This window comes from Tinamus guttatus, unplaced genomic scaffold (genome assembly GCF_059628265.1).
Source record: "Tinamus guttatus ecotype Peru unplaced genomic scaffold, ASM5962826v1 Tinamus_guttatus_pri_ptg000472l, whole genome shotgun sequence".
NCBI classification, from domain to species: Eukaryota; Metazoa; Chordata; class Aves; order Tinamiformes; family Tinamidae; genus Tinamus; species Tinamus guttatus.
In genome coordinates this window covers 8,417,672-8,435,117 of record NW_028289006.1, presented here as the reverse complement: position 1 = coordinate 8,435,117, position 17,446 = coordinate 8,417,672, and the positions used below count along the sequence as shown (strand labels likewise).

Genomic DNA, 17,446 nt, shown 5'->3' with positions numbered 1-17,446 from the left:
TTAGTGACCAATTTTATCACATGACTCTTTTTCCGAGTTTTCCTGAGTTATGCACAATAACATGATTTTAAAGGCTACCTTTACAAATTGTGTTTCTTATTCCTGATGCATATGGTGCTTGATTAACTGCCCACTTAAAGAAAAAAAAAAAAAAAAAAAAAAAAAAGTTAAAAAGTTTAAATCTTCCCTAGTCATAGAAAAACTGGTAATGGAGCACAGCATTGTCATTCGGTAAAACTTTGTCATATGAAAATGTCTGCAGTATGCAAACCCTATGAATATAGAAAAGCTTAGATCAGGTGAACTATTCAGCTCTTGCAGATGTTAGTTATCTCTTATATCTCTGTAGTTATCTCTGCAGTTTCTGCAATGAGGTTAGTACAGAAAGTGTTCAAATACTAAATCTCAGTATTGTAAGGATGTCTTGCTCTGGTATACATTAGTGAGTTTCATGACAGTTTTCTAGCATTAGGTAAAAGGAATTTGACTGTCAAAATAGCAACGTAAGTAGATGTTAAAAAGCATATCAAAGTATTAAATCTCAAATCCAGGTAATGGATATGGTTTTTACATATGCCCAATGATTTACTGCTCATAGTTTAGCAAGTCCTTCAACATTCTCCTGGCATCTAGTTGCTACTAAATGCTTTATTTTTAATGACATTATGCATTTTTAGAAATGTGCTCCCAGAAAATTCTTAGTGAAGTGCTCACGATATCAGGGTTAGTTCTCAAAGGGTTGTTTAAAACAAGATAATTTTAACTGCTTTTTGCCGTTACACCAAAGTCAGAAGTCAAACCATTACATAACATACCATAGTGAAGCCTATCTCATGGAAGAAGGAGTAACACATTCTTATTATACATCTTCCAGTCATGACTCCAGAGTTTGAATTTTGTGGATACAAGACACTACTTCATCTCTTCTTATTCCAAACAAAGAAATTATCAGTCATTTAAGCTTATCATATTCAACTGTGATTCCATAAAAACATCTCAAGAATCCTGCTGCCTATCCAAAACTGATAATGCTTGAGCATTATAAACCAACACATGTTTAAGAAACCAAAAGCAGTCATAAGTGATTTTGGTCTGTCATTTTAGCTAACCAGGTTGTTCAACTCTGGATAATTCACAATTCATATAGTATTATCAAACTGGTATTATCAAATCAGTACTGAAGACTCTGAAACTTTCCATGTAGTTCATACCACCTGAAATATCTTTAGGTTTCATTTTAAAATAAAATAACAAAATATTATGTGAAAAATAAGTCCTGATTTTTTCTGATATATAATGTCATTAAAATGACTTCCTTTATTATATCCTTCCACAAATGCTAACCCTGAAGCAAGCAATAAATTGAAATTAGAAAAGGTCAGTCTCTTGGGCCTAGCAGCTAGTTTCAGGAAAGGAGAATTAAAACAAAAACAAACACATTTCATTGAAGGAGGAAAGAAGGGTGGATAGAAACACAATGCTAAAAGTCCACTTGGTTGCTATCCCACATATTCTGAATTATTTTATAAATAAAAGTGATTTATATCATTAAATACTTCTGTATGATAAAAGGACAGATTCAATCCCCTGTGGACTCCTTAACTACAAATTAAATATTCATGAAAGGTAAGGTTTTGTTTATAATTAATAATTCTACTGCTTATCATAAAAATGAGGCATAAATTATACTGTGACACACAGCCAAATGAGATATTGGTCACAAACATTTCTCCACAGGATCTAAATTACATGTTTCCTTCCCATATTTTTCCTAAACTTTGTTCTATATATATAAACCTATTCAATATTACACGGCACTAGCATGGTATATCCACATGGCAAATGCAGACCATTGATAGAATATATGTAAAAGCAAGAAAACAGTTATGTTGCAAGAGCAAAACTATTTTTAAAATGTTTTGTAAAAGGTGGGAAAGATAGAAACAGAGAAAGAGAGAACTGGATGCTTGAATAGCTTAACCGCCTAATTCAGAACAGAAAATAGCATTGAACTAGTGTTACAAAGATGTAAATTATATCAGTTGACATACTTAATACTTGCCTAATGATTAGAAATTATTCCTGTTAATGAGAATTAGTTATCAACACCCTACGAATTTCAGGTTCCAGGAATTTTCAGTAAAGTAATTCCCTGGGATTCTTTGCATACCTACAACGACGTCAACAAAAACAAGCCTGAATCAAAACAAATGGAGCTTAATCATCTTTGGATGTAACTCAAAATAGCAAACAATGTAATATTAAGCATGGTAAATATAAATACGAGATAGATTAAATGGTATGCCGAATTTAAGGGTTAGATAGAACATATGGAGAACTACAGGGCTGTCAGTCTCGGAGAAAGTTATGGACCAGATCGTCTTGAGGGTGATCCAGACCATGTACACGACAACCAGGGGACCAGGCCCAGCAAATATGAATTCTTGAAAGGCAGGTCCTACCTCACCAACCTGGTCTCTTATTATGACCAGGTGACCTGCCTAGCAGATCAGGGAAGGGCTGTAGACTTCGGTAAGGCCTTAGACACTGTCTTCCATTGCATTCTCCTGGAGAAGCTGACAGCTCATGCCTTAGACCAGTGGACTCTTCACTGGGTGAAAAAGTGAGTGGACAGCCAGACCCACAGAGTGCTGGTGTATGGAGTTAAATCCAACTGGCGACCAGCCACGAGCAGTGTTCCCCAGATGTCAGTGTTGGGGCTTTTCCTCTTTTATATCTTTATCGATGATCTGGATGAGGCAATTGAGTGTACCTGCAGCAAATCTGCAGATGACACCAAGCTGGAAGGAAGAGTTAATCTGCTTGAGGGTAGGAAGGCTCTACAGAGGGATCTGGACAGGCTGCATCGATGAGCTGAGGCCAACTGCATGAGGTTCAACAAAACGAAGTGCCAGGTCCTGCACTTTGGTCACAGAAACCCCATGCTACGGTACAGGCTTGGGGCACAGTGGCTGGTGAGCTGTGTGGCAGAAAAGCATCTGGGGGTGTTGGTCAACAGCCAACAGCTGGCTTAACATGAACGAGCAGTGTGGCCAGGTGGTCAGGAAGGCCAATGGCCTCCTGGCTTTTGTCAGGAACAGTGGAGCCAGCAGGACTAGGAAAGTAAGGGATGATCACTTCGTCCCCCCGTATTCAACGTTGGCGAGGCCACACCTCGAATACTGTGTTCGGTTTTGGTCCATTCACTTCAAAAAAGACTTGGAGGTGCTAGAGTGTTTCCCAAGAAGGGCAGGGAAGCTGGTGAAGGGGCTGGAGCACAGACCTTATGAGGAGTGGCTGAGGGAGCTGGGGTTATTTAGTGCAGAGAGCAGGTGGTTTAGGGGAGACCTGATCACTTTCTACAACTACCTCAAGAGAGTGTGTGGTGAGGAAGGGGTCAATCTCTTCTCTAAAAGAACTACCAAAACTAGGACAAAAGAAAATGGCCTCAAGTTGCCCCAGGGCAGATTCAGATTAGATATAAGGAAAAATTCCTACACGGAATTAGTGGTGAGCATTGGAACAGGCTGCCCAGAGCAGTGGTAGAGTCACCGTCCCTGGCATTATTCAAGAAAAGTGTAGCTGAGGCCCTTAGGAACATGGTTTAGCAGGCATGGTGATGATGGGTTTACAGTTTGCCTGGTGATCTTGAAAGTGTTTTCCTACCATAGGGATTCTATGATTCTAGATTCTGTGATTATCAAGACAATTTTTCTCCTTTAGGACTTATGGTAATTACTGCAACTTAATTCAAAATCGAAACAACTCACATCTGAATTGTGCTTCTTAAATTTCATGTTTTAGAGTATTTATGAACCATGTCTTTACAGTGAAGAACAAAGTAATCTTCCAGTCCTTCCTGTTCTCCAGTTAGCTAGCTGATAACATGAAGGATTGCCCCCCACAGAGAACGCAATAGCAAGCCTAGATGTAGGCCTTTCTGTATGAAAACATGTTCCAATCTTCATCTATCTTTCGGTTTCATATAGAATTGCCTAAAAACAAAGCAATAAATATATTATATTTTTCAAGTAATGACTGTGCCACTGGCTATATTTGCATTAGTTACTGATGTGGCCCAACACAGGTGGATCTGTAGATACAAAACCTTTTGTGCTGAGAATTTCCACATTACATGCATGTCCAAGGCAGGGGAGATGTAGGAGGTTACCTTGGATCAATCTATTCTGGACCTGTGGACTGAAAGTGCACTTGCCATGGGAACACATATTTGTGTTTAATTCAGTGAGAAAGGACTCTAGAGAGTTATGCTCAGATTTTTCTGAGGAAAATTCAGGTAAATGGAAAAAAAAATCAAAAAGCTCAATAGCTCACTCCTGATCCAAGGTGAAGTACTAAAGACACTATCTATCCATTATGTTGCAAAGCATTAAGTATGCTTTGGGGTTAGGGAGTGAGTTGGTGGAGAAGATAAGATTCTGAGGTCCAGCCCTTGTTTACAAATTTTACAAAGTTGAATAATTAAAAACATATGTATTGATTGGTTTATAAATTTTCACATTAATCCATTATCCAAAGTTTATACAAGACTTAAACAAACAAACAGAAACAATATACTTGTATTTTCAACTAGTACAAAAGTGCTTTCTTTGGAATCTGAGTTACTGCTTTGTCATCTATATAGTCGTATTAAATATTTTAAGAAATTACAATCTTTAAGAACAATTACAATCTTTAAGAAAGTCATACTAGACTGCTCTCAGGGATGGTGGTTACTTGCAGAATGACTAATTTTGATGGAGGAAGTTTCAATGAGAACCATAACATGAGATTCTCTTGCATCTTAGCAAATAAAATATTTCCTGAGCAATAAACATTCATTATAGGAGCTCGGGAGGGATTGGATGTGTCATCCCTGTTGCTGCTGAGCCACTCATTCCCTGCTTTCTACAAATGATGTATGGAAAAGATTCCTTCTATCTTTGAATCACAAATATTTTACACTAAAATTTGTCATAGAGTAATGTCTATTCATAGAAAAATAAGTGAATTCATCATAAGTGATGGGGTGATAATCCATATTAATTTAATTGGGAAAGAGCTCAAACTTAGTACAAACACATACAATGGAGAATCAGTGAGACTAAATAAAATCTTTTGAGTATATGAGCAAAGTTTAAGAGGATGAAGCTCTCAGGCAATAGCTCTCATCTACAATCAATATCTTTGCAAATATTTTTATTAAAATTACAAGCAAAATGTGGTTTCTAAGATGTTTATATCTAGAATTGTCAGAAAATATAACATTGTTTTTTCTGGTAGCTTCCTCACCCTGTTTTTTAGGATAATAACAGACCTCACATGCAGCAAACAGAATTATTTTGTTGATCAGGAAAGTGTGCTTGATAGTACAATTAATCCTCAGTAAAAAGGATTTCTTTCAAAACCCTATGATTAGAGCCTCTTTAGAAATATTTTTCCCCATTTTCTGCATTCTGTTAATCGTATCTATCTGAATCTCACTCTGCAATTTTCCTACTTACCAGAAAAGATGCTTAATGCATTGTGATTAGCCCATTGGATAGAGATTTATAATTTACATTTTGTGAAAGACATTCACGCTGTTCTAAACAGTTATCTCCTTTATTATATTTCCAGAATATGCTAATAACATTGGAGGGAGAGTCTATTTATTCTTATCACTGACTAAAAGCACCATATTGGTTTATGGAATGTGATGAAGAAGGTAGCTTTAAGCAGAGGTATATAAACTTGTCAAAACTGGATTAAAAAGCCACAAAAGTGTGCATGATGGATAGAGCTGTAGTTTCCTGAAGCACACCAACATTTCTGTTTTAGTTGAAATCACACTTAATTTATTTTCAATCATGTCATATGTAGAATATGCATTTAGTTGCATGCAAAGACCTTTTTTTGTCTTGAAAAAAAAATAATACTTCTTTCTGGTGAACAAAGTAATATGACTTTTTCCCTTACTAGACTTATAAATGTTATTTAACTTTATAGGTATTAAATATGCTCATTATCCTTTTTGTTTACATTTCCAAAATATCTTGTTTTTACTATGCTGCTTTTTTTCTACAGATTTCACAAAAAGAGTGACATAATATAACAATTTCAGGAAGACATCTGAAAAACCTTTACTCCTGTACTTTTTGACCTTTTGGGGCCCAAAATAACATGCATTGCCTTTTTTTTCTTTCTCAAAGTATTTTCATTTTCATCGCATAAAATAATTTTAAAAGGTTCAGTAGATCAGAATGAAGGTCTCTAGATCAACACTCTGCCTCATTCAGTCTCTGCCTATTAATGGTCAGGGAAAATATAGAAGAGACAGGGCAAGAGTGGAATGGTTCTTTCCTCTGGATACCTTTCAAATTCTAGTAATTGACTTTGCCATGTAATCTTTCTCATTCTATATCAGTCTTTGAAGGAATTAAACATTAAAGGAAACTTAAAGGAAATCATACGCAATTTACATAGCCATGCTGTATCATGTGTCTTCCATATACAGACATGTACCCACATAGCAGTAGATATTAATTATAGAATATGAGTGAAGATTCTGATACGAATTAATTGCAAATCATGAAAGCTTTTCAGTCAACAGAAGGCAGAAGTTTTGCTCAGTACTCACTGGTATAAAGATGAACTTATTTTCATATTGACCATATTAAAGTATACACGATACCAATATTTGCAGCAGTAGAGGTGGTGAGTCGTGAAATCAGTGTATCAGTTTCACCTTTTGTCTTTTGGATATTTATTTTTTAAGAGAAAGTGATAGGATCTGATTTTGGATCTTGAGACCTTGAGTATTAAGCAAAAAAAAAAAAAAAAGAAATAAAAGTTTTAAATAGTAAATATTCAGGGAGTGAGTGAGTGAGATATATTTACTTTCACTGTTAACATCTCAATAGTTAGTCACTAAAGAATGAACGGGAATCATACAAAGGGATTTTATGGGAGAGAAAAAAAACAAAGATTGGCTGTAGAACAGGCAAACTGCAGAGTACTGCTGAATTAGTTAAGACTGCTCACTGTGAATTACTAGGCAAGACAAAGAAATATAGCAGGTGATAGGACCAGAAACTTGGTGGGTGAGATGTGATGACATCTTCTCAATCAGCTGCAGAAAAGCTGCTAGAATCAGTAAAGTGTATTATCTTCTTTAACCAGTGTTTTTGTCAATGGTTAAAGATTGTGTTTATAGTTATCTGCTGAAATGCACTTCATTTGGAACCATGTCCTCCTTCCATTTGGGGTGGTTACTCACATTTATTTTCCATACAAGATGGAGTTTGTACATACTTGCATCTCATTTCAATATAAAGCTGGGATGTGATTAGAGAGTGCGCCCAGATCCAGATGCTTGGAAGCGCTCACTGAGTTCTCCAATCTAGACCAGACACTAGCCTTTAGCTTCAACTAATTCACTGGATATAATTACTCTTGTTTCTGTTTCAGACTGATATGAAGAATTGAGAGCAGCTATAACCTAGAAAGAAACTGCTAGAAAAATTACTGAAAGCAAAAAGAGGGGGGAACATGTAGGGGAGAACAGCCTAGTCAGAAATGTTCCTGGCCTTTTGTGCCCTATAACTCTGATCATCTGACATAGCTTCTTGTTGGCAGTCCTCAAATAATCATTATCAGAATACTGGGTTATTTTATGGTAATTTTTACTAATTCCAATAGATATGTCTCTGTATTCCTTTCAGCTCAACTGATAAGCAATAAACTGTGCCAGTAAAATGCATATGGTCCCTGAAACTGAGAGTCTGAGTAAAGTAGATGATAGAAAAACACCAGGAATCCCTGGTGATCGTGACTGATGTGTTTAGTTTACTGGAAAGTCCTCTTGGAAGTATGTTTTGAAAACTATTAAAAATATCACTTCATTATCACTTCATGCAGACCCAGGGATATTAGCTTATGAAGAATTTAAACATTAGATATGTATTTCTATGGTATGGCAACCATGATTTTTATTTGCGATTTCTCCATCAGTTTTGCCTCTTAAAAATTAAAAGATATGAACAATTACAGGTCTTTAATGGAGTAAGATTCATATTGCCCACATTTCCTTTGGTCTTCTGTTCAATTTCTTTTTTCATAAAAAGTACTATTATCAGTCTAACATTCACATTTCCAAATCTCTTTTTCCTTAATACCCTGAAAATCATCTTTCCAAAAAGAAGCATATAGAAAAAAAAATCCAACGGAAAGTATTTCTCTTCCATGTTGAGGAGCAAGTAAAATGCCAGTAACTAAACTGCAGAAGCAATTTTGCTGTGAACAATGAATTTGTTTTCCAATCTATTTCTTAAAGCCTTTCTCCAGAGATACTCACCTAAATTTCCGTTCTCTTCACTAGCTGGGGAATAATTTTAATGGCAGGAAATCTGTTTCCCAAGTGTTAATCCCAGTAGATACATACATTGTGATGTTCCTCTTCAATCACATTACTAGGGAAAAAAATAAACGTGCCTGGAATGCTCTGTGACAAACTGAGGGTCCTTTTAGAATGACTGAGGAATTCAAACTACAGAATTACTAATATAGCATAGCATTTATAGATGCTGGTTCCTAAAATTTACTTGCAAAATGTATTGCCTAGCATGGAGTATGACCTCCTTGATGAGGTAAACTCTGTATTTAAATGAAGATGAAGGATTTTTTGTTGTTGTTTTTTGTTTTGTTTTGTTTTGTTAAGAATAAAACAATACTGAGAATAAAGGATGTTGCCCTGGATTCATACCCTATGCTCTGGTCACCACTTGCAGCAATTGTTTGGTAACCTATAAGCATGTTTTGATTGCTTCAAATATTCATACAGCCACAAAACATTGGCTGTCCCCTCAGTTTGAAACATAGATCCAGCCAGGGTAATGTTCAGCTATCTCAGTTTCACTGAATTAAGAACATAAAAATACATCTGAGTGAGAACCAGTGGAATAAACTTCCAAAAGAAACCACATCACTTAAAGTATTTTAAGTAGACTGGAGTAAAGTTTGGTTAGTATACAATTCAAAGCAAATCCAGCTGCAAAAAGTGGATGTAAAGAGGAGTTCTGTGATTCAACAATCATTTCCTGGCACACTGCAGTAACAGAGAAAGTGACATCTGTCACTTCTGACTACACTTTTATGTTCTTTAATATTCTGAAGCATCTTTATATACATTCACCTCTGTAACATTTATAGATATCCTTACAGAGCAGATACATGATTTCAGTCTTCTGTTATATCAAAAGATGAAGCAGGAGCACTTCCAAGAGAGAAACACACATCATCAAGACTGCGTGAAGTGACTGCAGTATATGCTATTCACTCAGGCACAGTGATAGCTCTCCAGAGGGAGGAAACCGGAGTGAAAATTGGATATGTTGTGATGCCATAATGGGAAAATAAGAAAGAAGTTGATAGCCACAGAATTTAAACAGTCTAGGTAATGAAAGTGTTAGCTCTTCACTGCTTTTACATAACAAAGCAAAACAGGTGGAGAAATCCTTGATACACAAGTCATTTGGGAATTATTCTAATCACCCTAGGTGCTAAATACCCTTTCAGAAAGAGGATTTCACAACTGTGTAATAAAAAGGAGCATTTTCTTAACAGAAATAATCTATCTGAAAAATCTATCTGAAGAGTACTTTTAGTTTTTTATATAGATTTTCATACAGAAGAGATCTCTACACAGCAATCTATGTGTCAAAAATTCATTTACTCTAGTACCAAATACAACTGCTTATGCTGTTCAATAATCTCATAAAAGAGATCACCAAGATCAAATGAAAGTGTCTAGAGAATGATACCAGCTAGTTTCCATATTTTTAGGGACAGATTATTCTTTTTAGATTTGAAGAAAATAGAAAGGTAAGGGAAGGCAATGGAACATCTGTTACTCAGTTATCACACATTATTAAAAAAAAAATTTAGCAAAGCAACTAGAATTTTCAGAGAGCATTCACATTCTGTGTTTATAAACTGAAAAACAGTGCTAATCGGTAATGGTAATAATAAATTTTCAGTGACTGCTCAGCGGAAAAGAAGAGTCACAATGAAAATACCAAAATGGAACATATAAAGCAGTTTTGAGGTGAAAAAGGTACAAGGGAAGTATTACATTGAAAATTTAGTAAATCACTGTTGTCTTTTCAGTCTTTTATAACTTGGATTATTAAAGTATTTCGGATAATTGAAATAACCAATTTCAGATTTATCCTAAACCTGCAGGATCTAGTGAATAGGCAAAATACTGCCATTGTAAAGGGAAAGCATAAGCATGCATGTGTGTGTATGTTTCAGTTTGTAAACTAAAAGACTCTAGTGACTCGTGCCACAGTATATTTATACATGAAGTGAAATGTGATTATGTTCCTACTAGGAAGTGTTGTCCTCAAAATGTAATAAAACAAACAAAAACAATGAGTGCAAGACATAAAATGTTCAGAAAAATCAGGCAATTTAGTCTTCCAGAATTAAGTACAGCAGAAGCCCTCTGAAATGAAATAGGTACAGTATTTTGTTTCAGCTGACGATTGGTTCTTGAATATCAAAATAATGTAGCAATGCAGCAGGTTCTCAGAGTTGCCTGTTATCCTCTTTGAATGATTCTAGCATGATCACTCTAACTGTGCCTGTGAATTAAATTCGTGAGACAAAGAATAACCTCTGCAAGCTAACCAAATAGGGGGACTCCTTCCCAAACTTCACTGCTAATTATGTTCTGTCCTAAAGCATGAGCTTTGATTAGACAGTTAGTCAAACTTCTGATCCACTCTACCAACCCTAATGCAGCAATATATGAAGAAGAGAAACTGCAGGTGAGCAAAGGAGAGAGATGTCTAAACTATCACAGACTGTTACAGGGCCTGTAATCCACGCAGAAAGAAGCAGCTAATGAGACACGTACCTGGTGCTTCCTCTCACTGAAAGTCCTCTCTGCAATGGAAGAGAAAGATCACAGTGACACTGCAGGCATCACTACTGATAAAAAACTGAACTTTTCTTGTCATTTCATTTCCTTCCTCTTGCCAAAAAAAAAAAAAAAAAAAAAAAAAAATCTCAGATGTTTTATATGTGAAAACCTGAAGTAAAATCATAAAGATTTGGGTAATTCTTCGATAGTTACATTAGGAATGGTGGTTTGGGACTTGATTAAACTAGCCTCCACATCTGCCTTAATCTTTCAGTACAGGTCAAACAGGGGTTTATAGAATTGTAAATGTAGTCTTGATTTGGATTGGGTTACTCTGAATGAGAAGAAAGAGAAGAAGGTAGGCTTTTCTTAACATCGCAGTTAGACTTACCTGGAGAGCTGGCAGTTCAAATGTGCAGTCTACCCTCAGCAAAGGAATATGTGCCAAGAGGATGGGAAACATTATAGCTAATTTATTGGCTGAAAAACAGCAGTTCTAATTGACTGACAAAAGAACAGAAGCCAAGAATAACAAAAGTAAATGAAAACGCTGCAGAAATGGACAGCTTTTTAATTGGAAATTGAAAAGGTCGCTAAACACAGCTTATTGCTATCTGTTTGAATGGAATCATTAACTTACAGAAATCTTTATTTGGAGCTGGGGCATGAGAAACACTGACTCTTTATGAAATATAATATATACTTTTTAAGAATATTTTGAGCATGAGTGAACACAACTACTGTGGCATTTCTGAAAATGATGAGCAGACAATTATACAGCCATACTGATATGCACTTTTGACCCATTCTGAAGCCATGCAATATATCTGTATTTCCGAGGAACATTTTCATAGACCAATAAGTAATAAATATTTAAAATATAAGAATCAGAAGTTATAAAGGATAAAATTTTAATAAATAAATACTTATGTGACCAAGACTAGTATTAATTTTTCTAAAAATGAAAATTCTGCAAATGAAATAAGCATATATGATTTAAAGAAGAAAAATTCATGTCCCCAAAAAAATTTACACGAATTCTCTAAATTCACTACCTAAACGTAAACTAGAAATCAGCTATCTCTTTCAGTGTTTCTGGTCTTATTAAAACACTACATAAAATGTGCTTAACACAATTCTTTAGAGCATTATCCTCCAAAACTGAGTATTGTCATATGGAACCATTTCCATTAGACAATTTGCTATACAGGTTATTTAATTTCTTACTTGAATGGAAAAATCCTTCTTCATTATATTTTCCTTTTAATTTGTATATATCAAACTTTTCAAGGAGTAGGAAAAAAATGTTTTGTTCTGAGATAAGACTTCAGCTAAAGACATTGCTTTTATCTGTACTTTTTCTGGATATTTACAGTATATGTTTCAATCCATAATGCAGGACCTAGCATCCATAAATGTATTTTTAAGCATTGATATCAAGAAAGTAAACCTGCTATCCTTTTTCTCCCTGAAAATCTTTTTTTGTTTAATTATTAACATTTGATGAAATAGTTTAAATGTAAGATAGTTCAATATAGGCCAGAAAACTCTTTCACTGAAGTTTCCTTAAATTCATTCTGACTAGATCATTTGCTGAAAGTAACATTATAGTATCACTTTTTATAGGCTTGAAGGACAGACCAATAATAATTACAAATGCCAAATATTCTTTAATTAGTGAAGGGTGGTAAACTGTCAGAGGAAATCCTAGAAGTTTACATCAAATAGGAGCATTTTTGAAGATCAAACGAATCATCCTAGTCACTAATTTGCAAAGTAAGAAATAACAGGACAATGTTGACAAGCAAAACTTTCAAAATAGAAAGCTGCTACAACCTAACTTAAGCATGCCCCTGGAGGGAAAACTATTTCATGTCCTTTCACTGTCAAAGAGAGAAGGTTTCAAATCAATCTGGTCCATACACTGTCTGTTTCTTCTAATGAAATAATGTTTGAAGTCTTCATGATTAGCCAAACCCCATCTGGAATTTAATCTGGCAAGGAGTGCCAAGGACAACAAGAAGAACTTGTTACACATCAATAACAAAAGGAAGTCTAGGGGAAATGTGGACCCACTGCTGAGTGGAGCAGGAGCGCTATTAGAAAAGGATACAGAAAAGGTAGACTCACTGAATGCCATCTTTGCCTCAGTCTCATCTGGTAAAATCAGTCTCAGGAATCCCAGACCCAGCAGATAAGGGAAAAAATCTGGAAAATGGGAGACTTTGCCTTGGTGGAGGAGGTTCAGATTAGGGTTCACTTAGGAAACTGGACATAAGCAAAACCATAAGCCTTGATGCCATACATCTATGAGTACTGGGGGACTTGCCTGATGTCATTGCAAGGCCACTCTCAATCACCTTTGAAAGATCATGGAAATCAGAAGATGAGCCTGAGAACTGGAAAAAAACGAATGTCTTCCAAAAAAACACAGGAGGAAAGCCCCACTGAACAACAAGCCTGGTACCTCCATCCCTGGAAAGTTGACAGAGCAGCTGGCCCTGGATACTTTTTCTAAGCACATGAAGATCAAATGGGTGACCAGTAGTAGTCAGCATTCACAAAGAGGATACCATGCTAAACCAACCTCATAGACTTCTGTGATGGGACGACTGGCTGGATAGATGAGGAGAGAGTCGTAGATGTTGTTCATCTTGACTTCAGCAAGGCTTTCAACACTTTCTCATAATATCCTCAAGGCAAGCTCAGGAAGTGCAAGATAGATGACCAGACAGTAAGGTGGACTGAGAACTGTTGGAATGGCAGAGATCAGATCTGAAGGGAGAGTGTTGAAAGGATGTGGCCTGGCTCTTTACACTGATGCCCAGCAATAGGATGAAAGGAAACAGTTACCAACAGGAACAAAAAAAAAAAAAAAATCCATCTAAACACAAGGGAAAACTACTATGAGAGTGGCTGAGCACTGGAACAGGATGCCCAGAGAGAGTCTCCTTCCCTTGAGACAATAAAAAGATAAATAAAAGAGATATCTGGACATGAATCTGTGTAACGTGCTCTATAGATCCTTCTTGAGTAGGAGTATGGACTAAATGATCTCCAGAGACCCCTTCCAACCTCAACCATTCTGTGATTCTGTAGAGAAGATGGTACAACTGGGATATTTTTAATATCTATACTAGCATTCAATAAATCACTCTAAAATCATGCTTATTTCTCACTTAACTATAAAGGGAAAACAGATATTTGATAGAATTTACTCCCACACTTATGACCAGTGCTCCCCTTATCCCCATTTTAAACTCCAGAATAGCTCAACATCCAATCTACCATCAGACCTGTCCTAGATAGCCTAGGACATAGTATGTGCTTCTGGGTTCCTGTAACTGGGCAATCAAACTGTGATCCAAATAGCTACCTTAAGCATAGGCATTTAGGTATCTGGGGTGGAAAGCAGTTCAATATAAAAACTTCTCAGTATAGATGACTATATACATGTGAGCTGATCTATAGGTGCCCCTTATAATCAAAGGTGTTCAATAGCTTGAAATATCTTGTAAACATAAGCAAGTACTGCCTTTTGAGATATGCTAGGGTATTTGAGTTATCTGCATAGGGCAGGCAGATGGGACATATGGCTCTTTTATGTCCGTCTGGACTGTCAAGTAAAGACCAACTGAGATAGCCCACAACATCTCAAGTACACTTGGATTTCCAGCTAACTGGCATTACCACTTGGTAGTGCAGAAAATCTGCTCAAACGGCAGTAGACATCTACCATCTGTTCAGGGGAAGAACTTCTTAAATTTGATTGATCAAAGGCTCAAATTTTTGTCTAACATGCCTAACTACCATTTGAGATGCCTATATAAAGGTATCCATATTATTCCCATGCAATATTCCCATTTACCAGAATACCCCCAACCAAAAACAAACAAAAAAAATGCAAACAAAACTAACATTTTTCCTTTTTGTAAAATATTCAGACTTCTTTTCTGGACTGTGAAGGCAGACGTAATTGTAAAAGACTTTTAACTCAGTTCCTTGTCAATAATTTATTCTATTTATTGTTTTTTTCTCTCTCTCTAATAATTCTTTTACCATGACAAATTCATAAGAATCCTGTAAATGTATTTGTAGCCTTTATTTATTTTTTCCTGTAAATGAACTGACTACATATCTTCTTAATAGGCTATTTTTCAATTCCTGTTGTATTCCCTTTCCTCTTTCACTCAGTCTCTCAGCAGTCCTTTCTGATGTCACTTTTTGCCATCATTCTTTACTCCTGTGAAATACTACAGAACTAGGACTGTTTTAATGAGCTGTCTAGTATATTAAATAGTTGTAACTGTTTACTACCTCACTATACCAGAGAGATATTACTTAAATTTAAGTATGTGAAAGTATAACATTGACCTCAAATAGCTAATTCTATTTTTATTTCTTAGCTTCACATTTTACAGCTCTTTGATATATTTTCAGCAGAGTTCTGTTTCAGACAATATAACCATGGTTTTACTCTTGACTCCCTCTTTTTACAGTTAATTAACATGATTAAATATTTATACTGCTGTAACAGCCTATGTCCCTACAACGATTGAGGTCCCATTGTGTTAAATGCTGGGGACAGTACAAACACAAAAGTCAATCATATTTCTTACTCATGAAAAATATTGTTATTATTCTATGAAGAATTACTTGCTGTAACAAATATTCTTCATTTTTCCTGAATAGAAAGTAACTCTTATATATTATTATTTTTGTAATATAGTGTACATGTACATGTACATCATGCACATGTGCATCATGATGTACAACATGTGCATCAGTATATAGCATGGTATGCATACCATGCTAACATGTGCATCAGTATATAGAAAAGTATGCATAATAATATGCATTATAAGAACTGCAAAGAGCTTTATAACAAATAGCTATTCCTATGCATTGTTAATGGCAAAATAGGCCATAAAGCAGAAGTTTGCATTCACAGGAAGAAAGAGTAAGTATGTTTCTAAAGGAGCTCATACATTATGTATCTTACATACATTATATTAGATATTATATCTTAGAAGCAAAACAGTGGAATAAAATGTTATCTAAAAAATACGCACAAGAGAAAATTCTAATCCTTATGCATATTCCATTACAGGTACTAAGCTCATTTTATTTCCAAGTGAGTTTCTGAGATAAAAATCAAAATGAGAAGTCCATGGGGGAATTGGCGACAAACGAGCACACGCCAGGCATAGTGAAATTCTGGGTACTACCAAATTAACAGACCTAGTAGTCACCTTGATGTAATCTAAACTTACTATTTAATAGCTCTGGTTCAGCATTGTGAGAGAGAGACAGAGACAGAGCGACACAGGGAGAGAGAGATAAAATCTGACATTTATTAGCAATACTTCTTCTATGGCATTTCAGAAAATAAAAATATAGTTACATTCAGACGATTAAAATCCTGATTTAAGTGAGGTACTAAAGATTTATGATTCTTCTGACCATCTGCTCTCAAGAAGCATTGTATTCATAAAATCACAGTTTTGGTCACAGAGCAACTCATATTCCTCTACTCAGGATTACTACAGACTGAAGAACCTGTTATGATTTGCAGATGTGTCTTAGGAGGTCCTTAAATTATGCCCATGCACCTGGATGCACTAAACCCCTAAGGCTTATGTAGACTGTTTTAGGATAAGCCCTGTGCACAAATACCTTAAATAGAATGGGTTCGGTAATGTAATGGAATTTGTCTAGGAAGCAAACATGGTTAATACAGCGTAAGCTCACTTAACATATGGGGCTCCTATGTGGATTAGGTGAGTGTAATCTAGTTTATCTGCATGATCTTTCAAACTAGACCTACTATAATCAGATAATATCGAGGTCAAAGCAGAGATTCATTCTAAATCATCAAATATATGTGAAGAATACTTCCCATAACCTAATAGCTCAATTGTTAGTGGGAACAAGACAAGTGATGAAGATCAAGAAAAGAAAAAGCCACTGATCATGGATGTATGAACCTTAACATGCAAAAGGGAGATAAAAAAAAAAAAAAAAGATTGCCTGCCACATAAGAAAATGTGACCTCTGAAATAGCAGTAGCAGGAGGACTATAAATAGACAGACAGACAGACAACAGACACACCAGATAAAAAAAGATCTTGCTCCATACATTATTTTCCCCCATTTTTCTGCAGATAAATGTTTAAACACTTTTAAACAGGATCTGTGGATTCCCTGTGACTGCACTGAGCTATGATATTTATTCACTTCATACAAATTCAGCTTTGCTATATCATGAAACATACCCCTATTTTTTTTTTATGTGTCCCTATTGGCCAAAATTACAGAAAAAAAAACTACCCTCACAAAAATTACACTCACAGCTATAAATCTGGAGAAAGAATTATTGACAATTACGGGGAAATTTTTGAAAAGTCAGATATTTCCTGCCCCCTAAAAACACTGGAAAGAAGAAAAATTATGTGCATGTAGGATTCTGGGATATTTGTAGAATTATTTGCCATTGTGATCATTTAAATTTACCTCAAAACATGAACCTCTCTGTCTGTT

At 35.6% G+C, this 17,446-nt stretch overlaps 1 long non-coding RNA gene across 1 annotated transcript in view; it reads left to right on the top strand.

Annotated features, from left to right (window-relative positions):
• LOC148593014 (uncharacterized) overlaps positions 1 to 16,930 on the top strand; it is a 325,329-nt gene extending 308,399 nt beyond the window's left edge. Inside the window, exon 3 of the long non-coding RNA XR_015913837.1 lies at positions 16,913 to 16,930. This is a non-coding gene — a long non-coding RNA (uncharacterized LOC148593014). The remainder of the gene's footprint in view (positions 1 to 16,912) is intronic.
• Positions 16,931 to 17,446: the final 516 nt, after the last annotated feature.